This window comes from Pygoscelis adeliae, unplaced genomic scaffold (assembly GCF_000699105.1).
Source record: "Pygoscelis adeliae isolate BGI_AS28 unplaced genomic scaffold, ASM69910v1 Scaffold211, whole genome shotgun sequence".
NCBI classification, from domain to species: domain Eukaryota; kingdom Metazoa; phylum Chordata; class Aves; order Sphenisciformes; family Spheniscidae; genus Pygoscelis; species Pygoscelis adeliae.
In genome coordinates, this window is record NW_008824143.1 from 1,654,829 (window position 1) to 1,664,915 (window position 10,087).

The window sequence follows — 10,087 nt, forward strand, 5'->3', positions numbered from 1 at the left end:
TTTCAAGTTTTTACACATTAGGAAGTCTATCTGCTATTCAGAGCTTTTGTCATAAAGTAAATCCCTTTTACATAGTCCCAGTAATATAATCCCAGTCATTGTCATTTGTTTCTCGAATGCCATCACATTTCCAGTTCTTTCTCGTCCTTCTATTACTCTTTATAATCCATGACTTTTTTCTTTCTAACAAGACCTAATTGGAGTTGACAAAAGTATCTGAATCCATTTCAGAAGTCCCACTCACACTTTCTGTATATTTCTATGTTTTGAAACAGACATTTTTGTGATACTAACCACATACAAATCTGCATCCTAATTCAAAAACCACAAGGCTTTTAAATGCTTGTCAGAATAGAGGAAATCATACTGGTTTAGTTGTTATAGTTACTTCAGACTGCAACAGATAAATCATTAACAACAGCTGACTAATAATTTCTTGGTGGTTACAGCAGTTATATTTTTCTGTAAGATCTTCTATAAGGTATTCTGTTTAGATATTGCGTACTGCCAAGTAGCTAAACTTCTTAGTTTCTTAACCAACAGAAATATCTCACAATTGGAAAAACTAGTTTTTGCCAACATTAAATTAACCTGAAAGATGATTGTGATGAACCTGAAACTATTTGCAAAATTTGTCTAAATTTAATGAATTCATTTTTATTGATATTGCGCCTCTGGAGAAACAGCCAGAGAAAGAACATTTTCCTAGGAAACAGAGGACATAAATTCAGCTTTGTCCTTTTAGGAAAGAATTTGACCCCTTATCTTCTGTCCTGTTGAAGGTTGGTTCAGCCTCACAGGCTGGTGGTTACTCAGGTAAGTTTCCCTCATTCAGCCTTGGTTAGAATTCTTGTTCATATGGCATAGCTAATATTTTTTGGACAAGACAGGCATTGATTCTTGGCAGGAATTTGAACAGGCACTGACCTGTTTTGTAGGAAGCCAGTCAGGCTCTGGAGTCATTATTACCTCTTTGATGCCTGGCGCAATAACATTTTACTGTTCCATGCAAAAAGTAGCATGTCCAGCAGAAGGAATTGAAGCTCCAAGGCTTGTCGTTTGCAGGATGGAAGGATGTCACACACCCCGGTGAATGCTCTAACCACTGATCGATGAGGTAAGAGGGATCAGCAGACTCTTTCAGAAATCCAGCCCCTTTTCTTGATTTTTTTCCACAAGCAGTTCATTAGATGTGAATGAAACATTCTATTTGACATGAAAGAATGTGGTTTTAGTGTTTCCATTTTGTAACAAGAAATTTAAAATTCTCTTTGATTTAATCTGAATTGTTTGGGTTTTGTTCAGATTAACTGAAAACCTACAAAAGTTGTTTTTTTTTTTTCCCACAGGCACATTCACCTTAAAATATACTGCTGAGACTTGACCATTTAGCCACCCAATTCCTCTTTCATAGATCTGACATACAGATTAAATAAAAAGCTTACTCTCTGAAATTTCAAACTTTTTTCTTTTTGCTCCTGAAGACAATCACTGTTTAATTTCTTCAAGCACAATTTTGATGCAACTTGGCTGTGGAAACTGATCCATTTTGCAATCATTCACATGCTCACACTCTTGGAGAATCTTTTCAGGGGAGCAAGATGTCCTCACACTAGCAAGGGAAGTATTTCTTTGATTTCCATAAGATCATCAGCTAACTGGTGGATTTCATATGATAAAGGCTAATCAGTTCACAGCATTCCAGATCAAGATTATAAAATCCAAAATATGGGTAGGATCCAAACAGCTAGGCACAACTAAAAAGCTTACAGCTTCAGCCTAAATGCTTCTTCCTAGGTTTCCTGAGTGTTCAGTGTGATCAAGGAGAAAATTACTGGTTTTGAAAACCTCCAGAGAAAGAGCCTATCCACACAAGTTTATCACAGCAATGTAAATCTTGTATGTCCAACGTGATGATGATGATGATATGAAACCAATAATAGTGCTCTGTATTTGATCACATGAATTTTGTTGCTGCAGAAAAGAACTGAGAACTACCCTTTGGCTGGTTGGGTAAGGCACAGTGTGACCTTTTTTGGCTCAGTTGTTCTTAGTTATGGAGGTTCAGAACAGGGATTCTGCTTGGTTAATATACAAAAGGGAAAGCATTATCACTTCTTCCCTCTAAGAGAAAACAATTTTCCAAATGCCCATTACAGAAATGATCAAATGATCCACTTGTTTTTCCTAGGTGCTTTGGAAAATCCTATTTTTCAAAAACTATGCTGGAAATACGTTGTGAGAAGACAATTTCAGTCTGAAGGCTCTGTTCCAGGTTGCACTCACACCATCTGGTTTGAGCAGCCTACCTGACTTGCTTCGTTATTAACAAGTACAGGCTTTGGATAGGAGTTCTCAAAAACCAATATATATAGGAAACTGAAGTATATTAATAACACTTTTCATGACCTATGAGCGATTTACATATTGGTTTATAAACTGTTCACAGCCCTTACATTTAGATGATGAATGAACATCAGATTCAGTATTAAAGAAAATAGCAAAACTCCCTCTGATTTCAATTGGATCCTACTCTGTCTAGCGAGTTAGATGTAAAGGAAAAGGAGAGAGGAAAGGACACTAGGAGAAGGACAGATATGTTGGGTTGATTAGTTACAGTTATCTTAATTTGAAAATTCAGAACCTCTTTCCCACCCATCTTGTCTGCCATTCTTTCTAACCACAGCAGCCACGTATACTTATTAAACACTTTTGGAACAGCAAATAATGTATTCAGTATGTCAAAAGTCCATAGAAGTCACTGAAAAGAATTATGCTGACCTCCAGGAACATTGGACTAGACCCAAAATCCTTAAGGGAAAGTATTATTAATGTCGTAGAATCAGCATGTATTTGTTTTCATGGGGAAAGAGGGAAAGGAAAAGGGAAAGGGGAAAAGGAAGAAGAAAGGGAAAGGGAAGGGGAAAAGGAAAGGGGAAAGGGAAAGGGGAAAAGGAAGGGAAAGGGAAAGGTGAAAGGGAAAAGGGAAAGGGAAGGGAAAGGGGAAAGGGAAGAGGAAAGAGAAAAGGGAAGGGAAAATGGGAAGGGGAAATGGGAAATGGAAGGGGAAGGGGAAAGGGAAGGGGAAAGGGAAGGGAAGGGAAGGGAAGGGAAGGGAAGGGAAGGGAAGGAAAGGAAAGGAAAGGAAAGGAAAGGAAAGGAAAGGAAAGGAAAGGAAAGGAAAGGAAAGGAAAGGAAAGGAAAGGAAAGGAAAGGAAAGGAAAGGAAAGGAAAGGAAAGGAAAGGAAAGGAAAGGAAAGGAAAGGAAAGGAAAGGAAAGGAAAGGAAAGGAAAGGAAAGGAAAGGAAAGGAAAGGAAAGGAAAGGAAAGGAAAGGAAAGGAAAGGAAAGGAAAGGAAAGGAAAGGAAAGGAAAGGAAAGGAAAGGAAAGGAAAGGAAAGGAAAGGAAAGGAAAGGAAAGGAAAGGAAAGGAAAGGCAAAAAGGTGATAGTTGTACAGGAGTTGTTGATGCTGTTTTTCTTTTACAAATAGCTCCACACAATAGAAATACTTCATGAAGCACTAGGGAACTTCAGCATCTGCTGACATTCAAATAGAGTAGAAGAGAAGAAGGCTCCTGCATGCATTATTCGTGCTGACCATTTTAAAGCTTCAGCCCATAAGAAGATATAAATATTTCAGTAAATGAGAGGATCAGAGTAAAGAAAATCAACAAATCAAAGAGACACCATATGGGCAAAGACACTCTTTTGTGTAAGTTTGTGTCATGGAGAGATATTTTAATGTGCAAGGAGGTGTTGAATGCTGTGCTTGAGGCAACAATGTGATACAGAGCTGTTTCTATTTATATGGAACTATTTCAGTGCCTCCAGGACTGGAGTAGTCATCCTGGGTTACAAAGGGCTGCTGACCCGGAAACTTATGAAAGACATTTCTGTTTGGAGAGTCCTTTGGAGAGGTTGCTCAAATTAGTCGACATCTTTCTGAAACAAGCAGCAGTTGTGTGTCCAAGTTGGGAGAAAATACCGTGTTTCAATCAATGCTTACTTTCTCATGGGAAGAAAGTGTGTGAACAGATCAGAAAGGCAGCAGAGTCTTTGCATCTGTGTCAGGGTAAACGAAAGCTGGCAGTCAGGTGTCTCTCCTTCTCACAAAAACAAGAAGTTGAGTAAGGTAATTACTGTTTAATATTTCCAACAGGATGTTTGAAGGGAGCATTTAATTATCCTGCCAACATCTATTCAAATAAACATGAGGGATTTAGAACGTTTTTGGAGCTGCAGCCTTAAAAGGAATACCAAACATTCTGGGGCACTAAACCTCTTAGATCTCCTCTGTAATGGGGCATAGTAGCATGTTTCTATTGACATTTTGCCTTGTACATGAAATGATGCCTGCCCTAGAGAACGCAGCAGTGATGTATCCTGCTAAAGCAGCCTGCCTCCTCTTTCACCTTCCTAAATCCTGTCTTGAAGCTTTACTGAACAAGTAATATTTTCAGTAGAGCACACTAGGACAATAGCTGAGTGCATCTTTTTTTTGTTTTCAACTAATGGTCTTTTAAAGCAGTCATTGTTGAGAAATATTCTGAGCATTCTTCTCAGGTGTTAAATGGTGCTGCAAAATGCCATACTGTTGAAATTGCCAACCGAAAATGGCTATATGAACACCTATTTGAAAAAGGTTAATACTTGTCTCCTTTACACATGTAGTCACAGACATAAACATATACGTGTGTAGAGATTTTAATTTTTTTTAATTAAAAAAAAACCAACACAGTGAATCTGTTACTGACATTGCTCTATCTGCTCATATCTCTTACATTTTGGTTTTTTTATTTTTCATAACAGCTTTTTCTGTTGTCTTAACTGTAAAATATTCAGGGTTCAGAAGGTTGCCCAGCAAGGGAAGTGTTACACAAGCTGGTCTGTCTTTCCCACTTAAATCAGCTGAAAAATCCTACAGAAGGTCTCTCATGAAACAATAGCATCTTCGACCTAAAATGGAGACAGCAGTCACTGTCCAGTGAACACACCATGGGTGAACGAGCTCTGCAAGAATATATTGTGTAGAACGGAGTTGTGAGTCTGACAGAGAAAAGCAAAAGAAGCCAATGCAGAAGAAGGTGTGAAGTCAGACTGCATGAGTAGGCGCTGAGGAAAGCTGGCTGACAGACACTTGGAAAAGAGTAAGTGGGGAACAGTGACTGAGGATATGATCTGCTGGGCGTTGATTTTCTTTTTATACCTGAAAACAAAAGAAATATTTGACTTAAAGCTTTAACTTCTTTTCATAATTGCAACAATATCAGATCTCTGATTTTTTTTTCCTAACTGCTCAGACCAAATAAACTAACAACATTATCTTTGTTACTGTTAAAAGGATTTTGGAAGAGCAGTAATCTAGGCCTTAATGGTAAAAATCAACATATCAAAACTCAGTGTGATCCTCCATCACCCCCAGTAGTCTAAGCATGAACTCATTTAGGGCTAGTCTTTGTAATTAGTAATTTACATAAAAACACTATCATTTCATAGTGTCTAAATTTAAAAAAACTAGAAACTGGCAGGATTAATGTGTCATTGATCTTAGACATCACTTTCGACCCTGATTTGCCAGGTCTTTTCATGGATGAGAAATGACTTTACAAGTTAGGCACATCCAAAGGGACCTTGTCTAATAGTTAATGGAAATCTAAAAGAAAATTCCACCTCCTCCAGAAATTAAGTGAAGATAAAATTTGAGAGCATGGCTGATCTCAATGGGAGAGGGAAAAAAGGGATAAGAAGAGTGAAGACCAGAAAAAGACTTGGAAATGAGGCAATTCTAGTGTCTTCTGCTATTGTGGTGTCTTCTCAGTATGTAAGGAAATAGAACATGGAGCTATATATGGTGGTGCCTGAGTACACCCTTCCTGAGCTCTCTGGCAGTCAGGTAAGTATTAAGGATCTTTTTCTAATAATTGAGTAGCCTCAAGGTGCCTTATGGTTGTTCATTACAGTTCCATAAACAGCAGATGAGAAAAATGAAAGACATCCAGGGAAAAACACATTAAAGGAACTGCAAAACAGTGGAGACCTCTGTAAAACTGCATGGCTGAGAAATAAGCTCAGATCTGGGCACTCATTTAAATCTTCCTCTGAATTTTGTACATTTTTGCCTGGGTATGTGTTTTAAGATGTTACCGGTATTCTTCTATGAATTTTCTGTACAATTCTTCAACAAAGAAGGTTATTAATGCATTATATTGGTGGGTCTTGCATGTCCCCATAATATAATCTTTATTCAGCTCTCTCATATTTTAAGATTAGTTTTATGCCTATCTACCCACCTATTTACCTATGTAGGATGAATGACATATAATTTTGTCTATTGTGGAAAGTCATTGTAGGATTTATATTAATTTCAAAAGACTACAAACAAAAAGAGCTCATTATTAATGAAGTGGAGTGGAAGCCCTTGTAAGGCAAGAATTCATTTGTTCAGCATCCTTGAAAACTCCCATTATGTATGGGTTAATAGCAACCATAGCCTTGAAATCATATGCATTTTCCCATTTGAAAAGGGTATTTCTAACACATTTTTAACTCTTTTATTGCTGAGATACCATACAATGTTGAAACTAAGGACACAGTCTGTAATTTTTTTGTTGTTGTGCTCTTTGAATGTGGCATGTGGTTTGAGTTTTAAAGCTTATTTCCTTTTTGATCTAATGAGCCTCTGAAAGTGATTAAATAGAAGAAAGACAGGTTAAGCCAATGGCATTTTATCTAGAGGAAACACTATCAAATCTAGTGTCTGAAAAACATTTTGTAGGTTCCTAAGATTTCTCACAATAAAATACTTTCTTATGACTAGAGTAGTAATCAGAAACTCAAGGCATTAAATGTTTGTCAGTCGAATTTAAGACAAAATGCAAGCAATGATCAGAAAAAATGTTCTTATGTGCTATACTCAGTTATCTTTTGTATGTCTGGCACTCCATTCTAGCTGCCTGCTTTTGTTTTTATGAACGAGTATGTTTTTATGCTGAACCCAATGAACCTCCTTCAACCATGGGGAAATTCTACCCAAATCAAACCCTCACCTATTGTTTTGAAGAACTTTTAAAAAGAAATGGATTAAGCTTACTCAGAATACTTTAGCATTAGATCCAGGGTCCACAGATTAAAACTGTGGATCAATCAATTGACAACACAATCACAATCAATTCACATTTTATGAAGATGTAGATATATGATGGGTCGACAGCAACTGTTTGAATAAATCACTTCACCTTTCAAAGTGCTGTCTGTGCCACATACATCTTTGTAGGTGGTTACTGAACTTGAATGGGATATTACTAAGATGATGGATAACAGTACATTTATCGTTGTTTTGTACAGAGGCCTTGATTCATCACCAGAGACTCACTGTGCAAGGCACTTCACATGCCTCTGTCAGTAGAAGAGTCTGGCTCAAAGGAAGAGCTCCAGATAGGCTGCAGAAGTGAAGGACAGTGCAGTGACATTGACCAGGACAATAAGCAATCCTCTTGACAACCAACTGTCTACCCCTTGGGTGTTTTGAACTTATGTTTGTATCCTAGAGTTATGCCCATTGTGATATTGTTGTTCTTTATTAGGTTTATAGTAAAACCTGCTGTGCTCTAACACACAGAGATGATGAAAATACTGAGAAATGTAGGCAGTAAGTAAACAAGATAAACAAATGGCTGACATTTCAAACAATTTTTTTTCCCTCTACATCACCTTTAAAGTGAATGTCTTGGAATAAAGAAGTGAGCTTCAAAGGCTGTGTTCACAAGAGCCTCTTCGGTGTCTCTTAGTGGGCTGTGTGGCTAACAAACAGTTGTCTGAATTTGGAAACTCTGCACTCTTCAGATCTGTGCCTGGGAGAAAGTTGCATAGCTGTACTGTCCTTGAGCTTGCTGGAGACCATCATGCTCTTGTTGAGAGACTTGGAATAATGTTAATCTCATTTATCTTTGCCATCTAAAAGACAGACATTTGGTTTAAGAGGTCATTTGGAAGTTTTCAGTAGAGAAAGACAGATACCTGCAGTGGAAGCTTCACCCTATTCTAAGATAGCCGTCTAAAAGACAAGGCCTAAATTGCCATTTAGAGGTCACTATCTAAAGCCTGTGCAGACTATATTTCAACAAACTGTACTTTGCATGACATGACTATCAAGGATGTCATACCTTGCATGACAAGGACATGAATATCAAAATAACATTACTTTCACACTATCTTATCCTCATTATATATACCTTGATCAATCATACTAGATTTGCTATTATGTGTCACTATGTAAGAACACAGAAAAAATTATCTGAAACAAAAGAGAAACAAAGCACTGCAGAGGTGGAATGCCCAGCTCCCCAGCTACAACTCATGTTTTCCTTTTTCTTATCAAAGACATTCATATAATCACTAAACTTTTATCCTTGCTAAAAATAAACATGAAACTTTTCTTTAAAAATAAATCCCTTAGCTCTAAATGTAGTAAAGTAAATCTTCTTTCTTAATTCTTGTTTCTAATTTGTTTGAGGAGGAAAGTTTGGGGAGTATTGTTGTTTCTTTAATTTAAAGTCATCTGAACATGAAAGAATTAATAAATCTGTTGCCCTTTCCTTATGTCAAACATAAACTTAACTATATGATTGTAACCAATAAAATATATTGCCCTTAGCTGAATTCCCTCCTTCACACAAAGATATGTGATAGAGTCCCTATCTAGATTTTGTCCACAAGTTTAGTAAGACACTCATTTTTCATCAGCTTTTCTCTGTGAACTACTATGTGCATAAAAATGTTGACAGTAACATGCTAGTAATGAAATCTCTGTGCTGCTGTTAACAAACCTGTCCTAATGTATTAACCTATGGCTTTATTATCCACACTAATTTTTAAGCTGTAATTCTTTCCCTTGCTAGATTAATTCTTTTAGCAGCTACTTCTCTGGGTACAGAAAGAAAGAAAAGAAAGAAAGGACAAGCCTGAAGGAAAAGTTGCCTCTAGGACAGATTAAATGTGATAAAGGAAAAAAAACCCAAACCTTAAACCAATGGTGACTTGATAAAACTATGTCAAGTGACTGTTTGTTGGTAGTTGGACAAGACAGTGTGATCATAGATGGTATGCTTTAGATGTCTGCCAAAGACAACCATAAAAAACCTTTGCAGATAAATGTCAAAGAGTGAATAAGTTGAAAGTTAATAAGTAAGAGACTCAAAACAAACTGACTACATTTTATTTTTTTCCTGTGCCACTTTAAGCATTGATTAGCTAACAATTTAGAAGCAATAAAAGGCAATCATTCATTTATGCAACGTGTAAGCAGCCTTGGCAGCTTATAGCCATAAAATATATTTGGAGTCCAGACAGAAGAAAGGGTTCAATTCTTCAGAAAATTCAATAATAGCTAAGGATTATTAGTGGACCTAGGATTCTGGCAAGGTTGCAAGCCCTAAAGATTATGCAAGAAACTAAAAGCCATTTTCTAAGTATTGGAAAGAAGAAGAAAGTTTTGTAGGCAAATTATTCAATAATTGGTGTTTGAGAAGTTTTTGTACCTTCCTCTGAGGCAATTGGTTACGTCACTGTCATCCGAAGGATGAATCAGGATAACCAAGATGAACTATTGGTCTACCAGAAGTTGGTGCTTCTCTGGTAACCTTTCCATGGAGGACAGTAAGGTTTACCAAAGTTGGCAAGGCTGCGGTGCAATTTCTAGCCTGTTGCTCAAGCTGTGCTTTCACGAATAGGGAACAGCAAACCTGTTCTGGTTTGCAGTTACACCCATGGACTCGGGAACTGAGGTAAAATGTTGGCATGGACGTGCTGAAGTCAATGGGATAACATGCATTGCCTCTAGTGCAGTTCTGATATCACATGTGGTATTAATGATTGTTTACACCTGTTAGTGCAGATACACATGGATATTCAAAACAGTCTTGCACAATAACTAGCTCAACAGTCAAAAACCTGTGAAGTTTCAGAGCTGTATTATTTTCTCTACACAAATAAAATTCCCTCCACACAGCCCATAGGGGTTTATTCACCCTTTCCTCTCCCTCCCACTTGTAATAGAAGACAAATTGCCCAAATATCTCCTGATCACAT